Genomic DNA, 16,897 nt, shown 5'->3' with positions numbered 1-16,897 from the left:
TGTTCAGTTTATAAATAAACCAACAATCTGTACGCTTATGTTTTATACCCTTAAAAATTAGTAAACACAAACACAAAAAGACTGAGGAAACAATATCCAGGTCATGAAACTGAACATTGCCAGTAAACCAGAAGCTCCCACATACCCCTTTCCAACACAACCTCCTCCTTTCCCTCATCGGTTGTCACTATCCTGACTTTTACCCCTAAGTGTACATTATTAAATACTACGGTTTACCTCAGTCTGCTTTTGACTTTTACCTAAACGAAATCAATTGAATATTTTGCATTTGAGTCTGAAAACTGTTCTTGATAAATCAACTAATTACTGTGATGCACATGCTGCTTTGAACATAATATCTTCGTAGTGAACTAAACATAGTTCAGTTGAAACAGAGATAACGTGCTAGAACTTTACAAGTGTGTGTGAAATCATGAGAACGTCAATTTAGATTAAGCAAAAGAACATTATCCATGACATTAACTCAGTGGTGTTAATTTGAATTTTACTGGGTTAGTAGTTTTATCTGCACTTAATTTGAAATAAGTTTGGAGTTTATAACTTGTCTTAAAGCTCTAAGCATAAGTTTTAACACTTACTTTTACGTTCATCCATATTTAAGTAACAATATAATAAAACTAGATTTAACTCAAAACAAGGAGTCCCTTGTAAAAAGGGGTCCGTAGTTCACACAGATTTGAGAAACCCTGCCTAGGAATTGGCTCCCATTCTTCCATCTCACCCTCCTGCCTGCACCCCAAGACAAAACCACAGCTTGCAACCTACAGCCAGGAACATTCAAGCAGAATGCTTTCCAAACCACCCATGTCATCTCTGTGAAGTATGTCAGGCACTCTGCCTGTTACCTTTGGAATTCATTCCGATTCCATTTGTCATACAGATGATCAAAGCCAGGGACCAAAATCAGGCACCAGCAACTAAGCAAAGTGTGAAAACAGTTTATTTGGGCCAGGTGACAATTCTTTGAAATGCTAGTGACAATCATCCGTAGCTCATACTTTGGCATTGCTACTGCTTAATTATGAACTCAAGCGCAGAAAGTCCCCACCCAGTACATTTGTTTCCTACTGCTGCTGTAAAACATTACCAAAAACGTAGGGGCTTAAAACAACAAAGATTTATTTCCTTACAGTCCCGGAGGTCAGAAGTCTAAAACTGGTATTTCAGGGCTACCATCAAGGTGCCGACAGGGCTGGTTCCTTTTGGAGGCCCCAGGGGAGAATCCGTGCCTTTGCCTTTTCTAGCTTCGGGAGGTCATCTTCACCTGCATCCCCTGGCACCTGACCCCTGACCCCTTCCTTGCATCACTCCAATCTCTTTTTGCCGTACGTGGGCCTCTCACTGTTGTGGCCTCTCCCGTTGCGGAGCACAGGCTTGTGGCCTCTCCCATTGCAGAGCACAGGCTCCGGACACGCAGGCTCAGCGGCCATGGCTCACAGGCCCAGCCGCTCCGCGGCATGTGGGATCCTCCCGGACCGGGGCACGAACCCGTGTCCCCTGCATCGGCAGGCAGACTCGCAACCACTGTGCCACCAGGGAAGCCCCTCCAATCTCTTACATCCACCTTCACTTTGCCTTCTCTTCTGTCCTGCCTCTGTCTTATTAAGGACCCTTGTGATTACACCAGACCCAATTAGGTAATCCAAGGTAATGCCCCCATCTCAAGATCCTTAACTTAATCACATCTGCAAAGTCCCTTTGCCATATAAGGTAACATTCACAGGTTCCAAGCCTTAGCACACGGACCTACCACACTCAGGCAGCAGAAGCCTGACCTACCACAGTTGTGAACAGGAGGAACGCACTTCTCCTTTGCTTAAAGTTCAAGGGTTCAAAAGAGGCACACAAACTCCTGACCTAAAAGCAATTTGTTTCTATGTGAATGAATCCTAAATTACTGTGGTATAAAAAGAAATACAGGGGGGGTGGGAGGGAGATGCAAGAGGGAGGGGATATGGGGATATATGTATATGTATACATAGAGCTGATTCACTTTGCTATACAGCAGAAACTAACACAACATTGTAAAGCGATTATACTCCAATAAAGATGTTAAAAATAGAGAAAGAAAGAAAAAGAAAAGGAAATACAGGCACTTCCCTGGTAGTGCAATGGTTAAAAATCCACCTGCCAATGCAGGGGGCATGGGTTTGAGCCCTGGTCTGGGAATATCCCACATGCCACGGAGCAACTAAGCCCGTGCACCATAACTACTGAAGCCCGTGCGCCTAGAGCCCGTGCTCCACAACAAGAGAAGCCACTGCAATGAGAAGCCCGTGCACTGCAACGAAGAGTAGCCCTCGCTTGCCGCAACTAGAGAAAGCTGGCATGCAGCAACAGAGACCCAATGCAGCCAAAAAGAAATACATATGGCTTTTATCCCTGGTTTCCCACACAGAGCTCTCCTAAGACCTTTGGAATTTCCCGAGTGATAGGAGTGTCCTTTGTCATTCTTTAGGAGTCCCTTTTGAGCACACCTGAGTCTATGCTGATGATGACTTAGGGTGGGGCCCCTAGGTAGCCTCAGGATGGGGCTGGCCACCAGAAAGACCCAGTGAGTAGAGGGTTGAAACTTACCATCCCACCCCCTTGATCTCCTGGGGAGGGCAGAGTGGCTGGAGGTAGAATCAATCATCAATGGTCGAGGATGACAGATGTGTAAACCACAGAGAGCAGAGTAGCGTGAAGTCAAGTGTACAGTAGAGTATGACGAAGGTGCTCTGGACAGGTAGGAAAGGCATCATAAAGGAAGTAGGATGACAATTTTGCCTTGGAGAATTCACAGCATTTGGAGGAGGTAAGAGGAAGGGAAAGGGTATTCCCAGATGAAGGAAAGCATAAGCCAAGGCACCAAAAAGCAGATATTGAGCCTGTCTAGGGACAAAGGTGACACTGCCAATGTGGCTCAACCGTGGAGGGTTTGGGGCTCAAAGGGGGGTTGAATAAGATGATGAAAGCTCTGACACCATGTCATGTTATTCCATGGTCTTTATTCCATAGTCATGATTGATCATGACTTTATTCCAGAGTCATGATCTTTCAGAAAACAAATTTCCTTTTCATTTACCAAGTAACAAACACCCCGCAAGTTTAATGTTCAAAACCTTGACCTAGCTCTATCTCAATTATACAATTTCTCAAAGACCCTTCCAACCCCATGCCTCCGAGTTCTAAGCTGTGGTTAATGGACCCCTAGTAGAAGGCAGAGCGGGGAAGACATCACCAGTGCATCCAGTAGAGAAGTACAGATTCACAACAGGAAAGCACAACTGTTGTGCAACTTGAACTCTGATTAAGTAATTACACAGTGGCTGAAACCTGTCTGAAAAGGAGTATTTGGATTTGTCGTGAGAACCAATGCTACGTAGACATGTTTTTAAAGGATTGTTTTCAAATTGCTCTAACGTTTAGAGGGAAAAGAGATATGACCTTTTTAAAAAGTGAAAAGCAGAATAAAGACGCAGATGTAGGGAACGGACTTGAGGACACAGGGAGGAAGGGGAAACCGGGATGAAGTGAGAGAGTGGCATGGACATATATACACTACCAAATGTAAAATACATATCTAGTGTGAAGCAGCCGCATAGCACAGGGAGATAAGCTCAGTGCTTTGTGACTACCTAGAGCGGTGGGATAGGGAGGGTGGGAGGGAGACGTAAGAGGGAGTGGATAGGGGGATATATGTGTGCATATAGCTGATTCACTTTGTTGTAGAGCAGAAACTAACACAACATTGTAAAGCAATTATACTCCAATAAAGATATTTTTAAAAATTAAATATTAAATAAAGGGAAAAAAACTTCATCCATTCATTAAAAACAACATTTATCAAGAAAAAAAAATGTGAAAGGCAGGAAAAATGTTGCCAGTTGCTCCTTTATCTAGTTAATGAGGATTCTCTAAAGTGTTCTCTGCAGAATAACACCTTATCTGGAGGGAGTTGGTGGGGAGAGAGATGGAGTGAGGTGACAGCCAGGCCAAGGGGGGAAACAAAGTGCTGATCACATTGTGACTCTGTGTGTGTGGGGGGAGGGGTGGGTGTGTGTGAGAGAGAGAGAAAGACAGAAAGAGACAGACAGAGAGAGAAAGAGAAGGGGGATGGGCTGATGGAGGGAGGGAGGAAAGGAGGGGGAGGAAAGAAGAGAGGAGGAGGGGTGAAGGTCAGGGAGATGATGCTGGCGTCTGACTACACTGTTGGTGCCTCTCGTTTGGCTTCCCTCACAGAGCAGGAAGATAGAGAAGCTTTCTAAGTCTAAGCTGCAGGAAAGCCTTACGTGAGCAGCTTCCACAGAACCAGGAACAGATCTTCTGACACCAGTAAGAAGAAGAGCTCCTGCTTCCACGCTGTGGCTACTGCTCAAAAGCAAACTCTTTGGAACATAAGTACCACTAGGTATTTCTGACCCTAGGAGTAGTTTAGAAATGAAAATTATTGGGATCTCAGAGAAGACAAGGATTAGATTAATATCAGACATGTAGAATGGAAGCAACCTAAGTGTCCATCGACAGATGAATGGATAAAGATGTGGCACCTATATACAATGGAATATTACTCAGCCATAAAAAGAAACGAAATTGAGTTATTTGTAGTGAGGTGGATGGACCTAGGGTCTGTCATACAGAGTGAAGTAAGTCAGAAAGAGAAAAACAAATACCATATGCTACCACATATATATGGAATCTAAAAAATGGTTCTGAAGAATCTAGGGGCAGGACAGGAATAAAGATGCAGACATAGAGAATGGACTTGAGGGCACGGGGAGGGGGAAGGATAAGCTGGGACGAACTGAGAGAGTGGCATGGACATATACATACTACGAAATGTAAAACATATAGCTAGTGGGAAGCAGCCGCATAGCACAGGGAGATCAGCTCAGTGCTTTGTGACCACCTAGAGGGGTGGGAGAGGGAGGCTGGGAGGGAGACGCAAGATGGAGGAGATATGGGGATATATGTATAGCTGATTCACTTTGTTATACAGCAGAAACTAACACACCACTGTAAAGCAATTATACTCCAATAAGATGTTAAATAAATAAACATATGTAGAGTTAAGAAAATTAAACACACTTTTTTCAAGGTTTTTTTTTTTTTTTTTTTTTTAGTTAGCTAAACTATATATCTCTACTTCTTACAATACTATGTAGCTAATGTTAATGCACCTGGGTTCCAGAAAGGCTACCTCACCCACAGTCCCACCAAGATACTCTCCCGTTGCGGAGCACAGGCTCCGGACGTGCAGGCTCAGCGGCCATGGCTCACGGGCCCAGCCGCTCCACGGTATGTGGGATCTTCCCGGACTGGGGCACGAACCCGTGTCCCCTGCATCGGCAGGCAGACTCTCAACCACTGCACCACCAGGGAAGCACCTGAAGAGTTTTTTTTCTTTTTTTTTAATCCCCATTAATGGACAGAGAAGTAGGGATGGGCCAAGTCCCCTGAAGTGACAGGTGACATTTATTCCCCTTGAGAGGACCTGTCAGAGCCATCCTAGACCTCTTCATGGGACGCAGATCTGAAGACCCCTATACCACATGCTTTTCCATGGGAAACTCCCACCGCAGTGAGTCTGTCTTACTGATAATGTGCAGAACTGCATGCCAAGTGATTGTGCATCCAAGGGCCTGACTCCCTTAGGTCCAGCATTGGCCCAAGGGACAAACTCCCCTCTGACCCTGGACCCCTGCGAGCTTGCAGCTGTCCACACTAGGGCGCCATGCCATACCCGCCCTGTAGGGTCAGGGTGCTAGGAGGAAATCCCAGGAGGGATGGGAAAGGTCAGGAGTGTGGCTTCTCGGAAGCCAACGTGAGTTGGGCAGGGGAAAGGAGTACTGGGGGAGCAAACTGGGACATTTCACTGGGACCCTAGAGACTAAGCAGCTGGTGGGGATGCTCACAGTCCAAGAGGATAGGCATCTCCAGACTTTGGGATTTTATGGGCAGTAAATACCAAAAATGGCAGTAGTAGTAATAATAACAATAAAATATAAAATATAATATTTATCATAAATTAGTTATCCAATCATAATTATATTATAGAATATTACAAAATATGTTACATTCAAATAAAATAATAGATATAAAATATAATAATGATATTATTATTAATTTTATTATTTTTACCATCTAACAAAGTGTTTACAAGTTTTCATTTTCTTAGAAAGGGCACTTCTTTTTTATTGCTGTTTCATTTGAATAAGGACCTTTCAATGCCAAAATTATAGGAAGAACATAATCTTGGAAATCAGGTAAATTCAGATTTGATAGAAACTCACATTGTTCTCTTATTTGTCCTTATACTTTTCTCACTTTGCTAAGGACCAGTGAACACTTCGAAGGAGGCCAGTAGTTCACACATGGAGCTGGAGAGCTGGTGGGACTGGACACCAGGCACTCCTGCCAGCTCTATGTCTACCTGTCCTCCTGCAGGTAGCTCTGCAGAGGAGGTGCCTTCTACAAGAGCAAGGCCTAAGGCCCAGACACTGCGGTGCCAGAGCCCACCAGCATCCCTTTCCTTCAATCTGCTCTTCTGATTGGCCAGTTTTCTTTGGGGAAAGCCTAAATGCCATACTCCTGCCTGGTGGCAGACATGCTCTAAATAGTCCTTCCCAGAGCCAGGGAAAGGATTAACTGATTGCTTCCCTCTTCACTTTGGCTGCCAGCAAGCCCAACAACACCTCTGAGGATCAACAATAGCAACTCCACAGACCTTGTTACCTGTGTCTTTACATGTAAATAAATTCACGTAGACGTCCACAAGCCTTGCCTTTACCACAGCTATTTATATTTTCCCTAATCACGATTCATTACTCTTTTTTACACTTTATATCTAAAATTTCTTGCAAACTGTTTCAAATCCTACATGGTACAAGAGAATGTAAATAATATAAACCCCAAAAATGTTTAGGTTAAAATTATAAAAATTTGCTAAAGTAATTCACTGATGACTGAGGCAAGCATGATGTCTTTTACATAATAACCGAAGTGCAAAGCAAAATTCACTTATGCCACCAGATGAGGCATTAGGGCCCAAACTGGTATAAGCAAAGCTAATTTTTTTTCCCTGAAAGATAAAATATAGTGAGCCATCAGCTTAATTTAAAATTCACACAGCTTCTAAACAATAAGAGGCACTTTTCTTTTCCATGAACAAAGACGTTTTATTCATATGTGAATAAAGCAAAGATTCTTTCTATTCTATCTACATGAAGCAATTCTGCATTTCTATACAAAATGAGCTATTTTGCACCAGGCAGAGCCATATTACAGAACCGTTGTGCACTCTGGATGAAGTTGTCTGATTGCACATGCATTAATAACAAAAAGCACTTTGTATTATCAAATAAGAAAAAAAAATCCTTAAGCTTTCCATGACACTCTCTTCTGTTTTTCCTTCAACACAAACCCATACATTAATGTATTCACTTCTAACCTAGAACTGGGTGTGCTCCATAAGGATGGAGAAAGTGTGTGGGCCCATAGTGAAAGGACCAAATAAAAGAAACGTGAACCTCCATACCAAGTATTTTCGAGTGGTTTTTGGTTGAATTTTTTCCAAGAGTGTAATTTTAGATAGGTTTTGTGAAGTTCGGGGTGGGAGGCGGGGCCTGGGGAGGAACCTCCCCAAAGTGATGACAAACTCATTTAGACAGCAAAGGATAGTTTCTACTTATTTTAGGGTTAAATCCCTGAATTATTCATATTTCAGGATAATGAGGGAGGCATTATAAAAATAGCATATTCTTTAAAGAACTTTACTCCTTCTTCTCCAAAAGTTTAAACCATCTTCTTAAGAGTGTAAATATAGTTCTTAAATTTAACAGGAACCAACACTGACCAACCTGTTAAATTTAACAGGAACCAACATTTATCATACCAATAAAACTGGATTTGAAATAAGAAGTCTTAACTTAAAAACAAAATTCTTCATTAATTACTCCACTTTTGAGCAACAAATTACTGAGAAGTTCTGATCTCCTGGATGAATAGCTAGTAAGAAGTGAGACAGCAGAAAATATAAACTAATTTAAAGCTAGAATCCATAGTGATCATTTGGAAGCAAAACATGAATATCATCATAATAGTCCTTGCCATCCCCCGGCCCTCTACAGTGTTCATGGGAGGAATTTTACTCCAACAATATCCTTGGATTCTAATCTTAGTACATGTAGGGCATACCTCCCCATTCTTCACCTCCAAAGCAGGTCAACCTTTATTTTCCTGTCTTCTTCACCCAAGACAAGGCTTGAGCAAAATGGCCTGTTCCATAGACTATTCCACTGCCCTCATATTCTGTCCCACCCTTTCCTAAAAAAAAAAAAAAAAATGTGTATTTCTTAAATGTGTGATTCTTTTAAAAAGCATACTAAAACACTCAGTGTGTATTTAAAAACATTCATCCCATAAAGGCTCACAAAGTGCTTAGTCCCCAGTAAGATGCTGGGAGAGGTGACTTTGCAATAGCCTGTCTCCTGCTCCTACCTTTGCCCCTCTGAAGTCTCTTCTCAAAGGAGCAACCAGAATGATCTTGTTAAAATTTAAGTGCACCTTGCCCCTCCAATATTCCAGAACCCTGCAGCGGCTCCTCTTTTCACTCAACGTAAAAGCCGAAGTCTTTGCAGCAAGGCCCCACAGAAACTGCCTCTCATCCTCCCTGATCACCCTTCTTCTCCCCCTCGCTCATTCTGCTCCAGCCACCCTCCTCCCTGGCACTCAAACACCTCAGGCAGGCTCCTGCTCCAGGGCCTTTGCACAGGCTGTTCCCTCTGCCTAGCACACATTTCCAGCAGATATCTGCACAGCCAACTTCCTCGCCTCCAAGTCTGCTTAAATGTTACCTTCTCAATGAGATGTACACTGACCATCCTATTTAAAACTGCAACTGCCCCATGCCCTACCTCTACTGCCCCAACCCATCTTCCTTTTGTTCTACATTTTCTTTCTCTCCAAAGTCCCTATCACTTTTGAACTTACCATGTAATATACTTATCGGTTTTGTACACAGATACACCCCAAACACCTAGAAAAGTGTCTGGGATATAGTATGTACTCAATAAATATGTTTCAGATGAACAAATGAATACTTGAAAAGATCCGAGATGAATCACTAAAAAGAAATTCAAACCAATGAAAGATATCAGTAAAGGTTGTTAGTTGAAAATAAGTATATACAAAAATAGATTTTCAAATTTCAATAATAGCCAGTCGGGAAAATTACATATTTTTAAGCAGGAGATTTATTTATATAAATAAAACCTGTTGGGACTTCCCTGGTGGTCCAGTGGGTAAGACCCTGTGCTCCTAAAGCAGGGGGCCCAGGTTCGATCCCTGGTCAGGGAACTAGATCCCACATGCGTGCCACAACTAAGTCAGCATGCCACAACTAAAGATCCTGTGTGCTCTAACTAAGACCCGGTGCAGCCAAAATTAAATAAATTTTAAAAAAAAACTTATTATCGTAAACAAGTAAGAACAGAGCTGTGATACTCCGCACCTGTCATCCACTCCTAGAAGCCCTTGATCTCTGAAGGAGAAGGGGCTTGAAAAGCCACACATTAAAAAACGCACAGGAGAAAAGAGCCAATTCACACCAGCAGCAAAAAACATTAAGTACTTTGAATACTTAAGAAGAATTTGTTAGACCTATATTGAAATAAAACCTACAAAATACTTACTGATGGACATAAAAGAATTCAAAAGTAAATGGCAAGATATGATAAATTCGTTAAGTGGGAGGATTCAAAATCCTAAACCAGCTGTTTTTCCACAGATAATTACATAACACAACCCCAACAGCAATGCTTATGCCAACATTTTGAGTAAACTGACAAAGAGATCCTAAAACCCGTCTTGAAAATAAAAATGTAAAAAACAGAAAGTGTCCAAATCAATAGAAAGAGCAATGAACAAAATAGAAGGTTCAGAAATAGAACCAATACGTAGGATCTAGTTTTACATTACAGGTAGCATTTAAGTTCAGTAGGAAGAAGCCAAATCATTTAGTAAACTCACTAACCATATTGATAACAATGAGAAAAATTTTTTAAATTGCTGTAACTATAACTTCAAAAAAATTCCTGATGAACTCATAAATATTTTAAATATTTAAAAAATGAAACGATATAAGTGAAGCCACCATAGGTAGGTGAATATTGGTGCAGTCTCAGTTAGAAGCCTTTCTAAACATGATTTCAAAATTAGAAACCATGATAAGAAAGACTAATAAAACTGACTACAATAAATAAATAAATAAACCCTATTACATTAAAATAAAGAATTTCTTTTTGTCAAAAGACACCATCCAGTCATTAGAGAGTAAAAAGACAAGCCAGAGAGTAGGAAAATATATGTGCATAACATATAACAGCAAAGAGCCAGTACCCAGAATATATTTTAAAACTGCCACAAATAAATGAGAAAAAGAAAAATATTTTTAAATGGACACAGTACTTGAACAGGTATGTCACTAAAAAGGAAATTCAAGTGGCCAATGAATAAATTTAAATGTTCAACCTCTTGGTCTCCAAGGAAACGTAAATTAAAACATCAATGAGTTATTATTACATATTTACCAGAGGGGCAAAAAATCTGAAAGTCTGACAATACCAAGTGCTGACAAGGGTGCGAACTATATAACAAAGTTCTTAGAAATGAATAAAACACAAACACATAAGATGTTAAGTTCTATTCCTGAGTAGTATGGGAGACAGGTGTGCTGAGAACTAGGACCAACACAAAACTGAATCCAGGAAGTAGGTGCAGTTAAGTGCAGCAGCCTCACCCTGTCTCCTACTGGGTGTTTCCTATCTACACTCACATTCCATGAAATGTGGTAACTGTTACAGACCTCACTCACTCTAGGTACCAGAACTGCTGGAGCTCTGAGGCAGCCCCAAGGAAGGTGCCAAAGGTTTCTTTTGTGATTATCATGCTCTGTAAATGATCCACACCTTTGGTCGGCAATTCTGCTTTCCATTTCCACACTGGTGAGGAAAACGCATCCTCCTCGGAGAAGGTGATTCCTGAACACCAAATTAGACCCTCAGAGAGAAGGCTGTAATTTAGATACACAGTTGTCACAGTCTAAAACCATAGCCACATCTTCTGATGACTTTAAGTCATTCTCCAGATCAGTTTACATTATTCCTAGAGAGAAATCTGATCTCTATTAAATTTGTCTGAATGTGAAATAACTGCAATTAACATTACTGATAAAATACCTATTTTCCTAATGAATCATCAGGTTTCTTTCCTCTCCTACAAACTGTCCAAAAGGAGGCCGGTAAGTCTTAAATGCAAGATAGGTTCTCATATGTCTAGAACAAGTAACTAAGATCTTGCAACCAAACAAGAAAATGAATAAATCGACCTTCAAATGTCTGTTCTCCTCGTGATATCAATAATCCCATTCTGAATTCCACCTTTACATTCCCATTAAGGACCATAATAAGCAAAGTAAATTTTTTTAAAAAAATTTTATAAGTCAGGAGGAGACAAAAATATTGGAGCAAAAAGTACTTTTATGATGCACTTTACAAATCTAAAATTGGAATTTACCCTAAGATACAGCCTTCATAATTTGGGTTGTTTATACAGGCATACCTTGGAGATATTGTGAGTTCAGTTCAAGACCACCACAATAAAGTGATGATCACAATAAAGTCACACAATTTTTTTTTGTTTTCCAGCACATACAAAAGCTATGTTTACACTATACTGTAGTGTACGAAGTATGCAATAGCATTATGTCTAAAAAAACAACATACATATCAATTTAAAAATACTTTATTAACAAAAAATGTTAATCATCATCCAAGCCTTCAGCAAGTCGTAATCTTTTTGCTGGTGGAGGGTCTGCCTCAATGTTTATGACTTCTGACTGGTCAGGGTGGTGGTTGCTGAAGGTTGGGAGGCTGTGCCAACTTCTTAAAACAAGACAACAGTGAAGTTGCCACATCAGCTGACTCTTCCCTTCATGAACAATTTCTCTGTAGCAGGCAATGCTGTTTGGTAACATTTTATCCACAGTAGAACTTCTTTCAAAATTGGAGTCAATCCTCTCAAACCCTCCCACTGCTTTATCAACTAAATTTAATCTTTTGTTGTCACGTCAACAATCTTCACAGCATCGTCATCAGGAGTAGCTTCCATCTCAAGAAACCTTTTTTTTCCCTCATCCATAAGAAGCAACTCCTCATCCATTCAAGTTTTATCAGGAAATGTCAACAATTCAGTCCCATCTTCAGGCTCCACTTCTAATTCTAGTTCTCTTGCTATTTCCACCACATCTGCAGTTACTTCCTCCACTGAAGTCTTGAACCCCTCAAAGTCATTCATGAGGGATGGAATCCATTTTTTCCATATTCCTGTTAATGTTCTTATTTCTATCTCTTGCCATGAATCGCAAATATTCTTAATGGCCTCTAGAATGATGAGTCCTTTCCAGAAGGTTTTCAAATGACTTTGACCATATCCATCAGAGGAATCACCATCGATGGCAGCTATAGCCTTTCAAAATGTGTTTCTTAAATAATGAGACTCGAAAATCTAAATTACTCCTTGATCCATGAGCTACAGAATGGATGCTGTAATAGCAGGCATGAAAACAACATGGATCTTGTACATCATCAGCGCTCTTGGGAGACCATGTACCTTGTCGATGAGCAGTACTATTTTGAAAAGAATCTTTTTTTCTAAGCAGTAGGTCTCAACAGTGGGCTTAAAATATTCAATGGGCTTAAAATGTTGTAAACAGGGACTTCCCTGGTGGTGCAGTGGTTAAGAATCCGCCTGCCTATGCAGGGGACACGGGTTCGAGCCCTGGTCCAGGAAGATCCCACATGCCCCGGAGCAACTAAGCCCATGCGCCACAACTACTGAGCCTGCGCTCTAGAGCCTATGAGCCACAACTACTGAGCCTGCATGCCACAACTACTGAAGCCCGTGCGCCTAGAGCCTGTGCTATGCAACAAGAGAAGCCACCACAATGAGAAGCCCGCACACCGCAACGAAGAGTAGCCCCCGCTCACCGCAACTAGAGAAAGCCCGTGTGCAGCAACGAAGACCCAACGCAGCCAAAAATAAAAATAATAAAAAAATAAATTTACATTTAAAAAAATGGAAAAAAAAAATGTTGTAAACAGATGTGCTATCATCTAGGCTTTGATGTTTCATTTATAACACAGAGTATATTTGGCATAATTCTTAAGGGCCCTAGGATTTCCAGAATGGTGAATGAGCATTGGCTTCAACTTAAAGTCACCAGCTGCATTAGCCCCTAACAAAGCCTGTCCTTTGAAGCTTATAAGCCAGGCATTGACTTCTCCTCTCTAGCTATCAAAGTCCTAGATGGCATCTTCTTCCAATAGAAGGCTGTTTCATCTACATTTAAGATCTGTTGTTTAGTGTAGCCACCTTCATTTATTATCTTAGCTAGATCTTCCGGGGAACTTGCTGTAGCTTCCACATCAGCACTTGCTGCTTCACCTTGCCCTTTTATGTAATGGAGGCCAGAGGAGAGGGAGAGAGATGGGTAACAGCAGGTCAGTAGAGAAGTCAGAACACACAAATTTATTGATTAAGTTCAGTCTTACATGGGCACAGTTTGTGCCACCTCAGAACACTAGCAACAGTAACATTAAAGATCACGGATCACAGGTCACCATAACAAATATAATAATACTTTAAAAGTTCGAAATATTGCCAGAATTACCAAAATGTGACACAAGACACAGAGTGAACAAATGCTGTTGGAAAAATGGCACCAGTAGACTTGCTTGACACAGGGCTGCCACAAACCTTTAATTTGTAAAAACAACAACAACAACCAAAAAACAGTATCTGCTAAGTGCAATAAAGCAAGGTATGCCTCTACTGTTAAGTTTCACAGAATGTAAAAACACAGGGTTTTTTTAGACAAATTTATTCAATTTACTTTCATAAAGTTGTTAACTGTGCCATAAACAGTGTTACAAGCTGGTGGCTTTCAAAAAATTGAATAGTTCCTGCCTGTTTTTGATAAGCAAACAATAACTTTGGAACACTGAATAAAAATCAGGTGGAAACAACAAAAAAAGGTGAATGGATAAAGAAGATGTGGTACATATATACAATGGAATATTACTCAGCTATTAAAAGGAATGCAATTGGGTCATTTGTAGAGATGTGCATGGACCTAGACACTGTCATACAGAGTGAAGTAAGCCGGAAAGAGAAAAACAAATACCATATATTAACGCATATATGTGGAATCTAGAAAAACGGTACAGATGAACCTATTTGCAAAGCAGAAAAGGTAGTATTCTCTACTCTTAAGGTCATGAACAGCATAAACCACTCCCAAAAAAGTTGTAAATCTCAGGAACAGAGAGAGGGCAAAGAAAAATATTCCAAAATTTATGACTATAACTTTTACCAAAGGATCTTAGCCTTCTAGAACGCAGAGCCTGAGGCAAGGATTAAAGTGCTGACAATTTATTCCAGAGGCACAAGCCCAGGACTGTGAAGGTGAGGAGAAAAAGGGAGTGAGGCAAGGAAAGATACTAAAGAGTGCGCAATAAAGCATGTGATCATGCTAACACTTTCAAAAGAAGCCAGGAAGACAGCAGGTCACCTGGCAGGTGTGTCCACTTGGTACTTGGGACTTTCTCAGAAAGAGTTGCAAGAACAAACTGGACCTCAGAGTAGCCCATGTAAGGGAGGAAGAAAGGGAAATCCATCTGCCCAGCTCCCTCCTATGGTCTCCCATTGGTTAAGGTTTACTACAGGGAGCCGACAACAGAACACTTCTGGGTTTCACCATCTAGGCCTTAGCTGCCACTCCACAGCCAGGCCCTATGCCCACTGTGTGGCGTTCCACCCAAAACCAAAAGTGGAGGGAGATTTAGCACTTGATAGGACTCGGCATGTGGGGCCCAAAGGATACGTCAGCCCAGGGCTTCACCTCTGAACTCCAGCGTGCCCTGAGAGCTCAGCAAGTTGCAGCAACAGTGGCAGCTGTGTGCTCAGGGAGGAGAGGCTCAAAAGGAGGTGGCAGGGAGAATCTCAGTAGATGCTCCAGGTTTGGGTTCAATATAGGACCTTTCAAGAAATAAAGCTCTGTCCAATTGCTTTAATGTACTCAGCAATTACTATCAGCAATTTCTGCCTCATTCATTCATTCATTCATATGTACATAATGAGTGGCTATCACAATCCAGTTCCCGTCTGTGCTAGGTCCCAGCAAATAAATAAGACAATTCCAATCCTCACAGAGATCCAAATCTACTCAAGGAAACACGCGTCATTCACTAAACAAATATTTATTGAGTGCCTCGTTCATGTGCTAGACACTCCTCTAGGCCTGGAGACTCAGTGATTAATAGTCAGTAAAATGACCACAGAATGGTAAACAATGAGAACTGTACTAATTATAACCCTGAGTAAATGATTACTAGTGTTTTAACTAGTCGTCCTGCGACCCAAGTCAAGTATATGAAATCCCATCAGTATACAGGGGTTTAAGAGCAAACAAATAAACAACAATTATACAACACACCAGGGCTTGGGCACTAAATGGGGAGATCTGGATAAAATCCTGGACAATGGAACCAGAATTCAGGAACCTAGCAAGTCCCTGACATTTTGCAAGATGTGTTATTTCAGGAAAAGGTGCCAGTCTGCTGAAAAAATTGACATATTAAATTAGACAAGATCTCACTGAAAGGAATGGGGTATGGAAGTCCTGTTGACTGCTGGTATGGCAGCCACTTGCTACCAGTGGGGGCCCACTGAATGGATGCCAGCTCAGATAGAATCACTCTGGAGGAAGGACCCACATTCTGAGTCCAGGTCCCAATCCCTAACCAATTACCTGGAGCTTGACTACCTTTTGGTTCCCAATATTTTGTAGGGGACCGCAGGTGGCCACAGTCCCTTATCTGGGGTGTGGAATAAAGAAATAAATCCCTGTGTTGAATATAATGATTGTAATAAGGTATAATGATAGTAATAACCTTTGCAGGCATTTTTATGTGCATATGTTTCATTTACTTTTTAAGCCTTATGAGAATCATACATATTGAACCTGTAACTATACTTTAAAATATTTAAGAGAAATTAATTAACAGACTATACAAATGGTATTGTTTGTGGGATTTAATTGGTTAAATTTATAAATTTAGCACTATTCAATGAGCAAGTGAAATGAGTGCTTTTCATTTTAACACAAATATTACTAGATTTACAAATAAATTTACAAGATTTCCAAGTTGTTTTTAAAAGCTTACAGTAGAATTAGTTTTTACATTTATAACTTTAATAAATTAGATATTGGATAAAATACAGGCATACCTCAGCAATATTGCAGGTTCAGTTCCAGACCACTGCAATAAAGCATATCACAATAAAGCAAGTCACACAAATTTTTTGGCTTCCCAGTGCATACAGAAGTTATGTTTGCACTATACTGTAGTCTACTAAGTGTGCAATAGTATTGTCTAAAAAATAATGTGCATATCTTAATTTAAAAATGCAAAGCAAAAAAAACCCACCCAATTAGTAACAATAGTTTCATGTGATGTACAACAGTAACATCACAGATCACCACAACAAATATGATAATAATGAAAAATATTGAAATATTGTTAAAATTATCAAAATGTGACAGAGACATGAAGTAAGCAAATGCTGTTGAAAAAATGGTTCCAATAGACTCGCTCAGTGCAGGGCTGCCACAAACCTTCAATTTGTAGAAAATGCAATGCCTACGAAGCACAATAAAATGATGTATGCCTGTACTGGTAATCATAAATCTCTCTTTCTGAGCCCTCAGAAATCAAAAACCAAAGGGACAAGAAAGACACAATAGGCCAGGTAAGTACAAAATGCTATAAGAACA

At 40.7% G+C, this 16,897-nt stretch overlaps 1 protein-coding gene and 1 non-coding gene across 2 annotated transcripts in view; one reads left to right on the top strand and one right to left on the bottom strand.

Annotated features, from left to right (window-relative positions):
* SH3GL3 (SH3 domain containing GRB2 like 3, endophilin A3) overlaps positions 1-16,897 on the bottom strand; it is a 150,933-nt gene that overhangs the window by 89,937 nt on the left and 44,099 nt on the right. The window lies entirely within an intron of this gene.
* On the top strand, positions 9,288-9,360 carry TRNAR-CCU (transfer RNA arginine (anticodon CCU)). Its single transcript has one exon. It is a non-coding gene; the product is annotated as a tRNA-Arg (tRNA).

The sequence above is a fragment of the Lipotes vexillifer genome, unplaced genomic scaffold, assembly GCF_000442215.2.
Source record: "Lipotes vexillifer unplaced genomic scaffold, Lipotes_vexillifer_v1.1 scaffold532, whole genome shotgun sequence".
Taxonomy (NCBI): Eukaryota; Metazoa; Chordata; class Mammalia; order Artiodactyla; family Lipotidae; genus Lipotes; species Lipotes vexillifer.
Note: the sequence above shows the minus strand (reverse complement) of the source record. Positions and strands in the feature narration are given on the sequence as shown.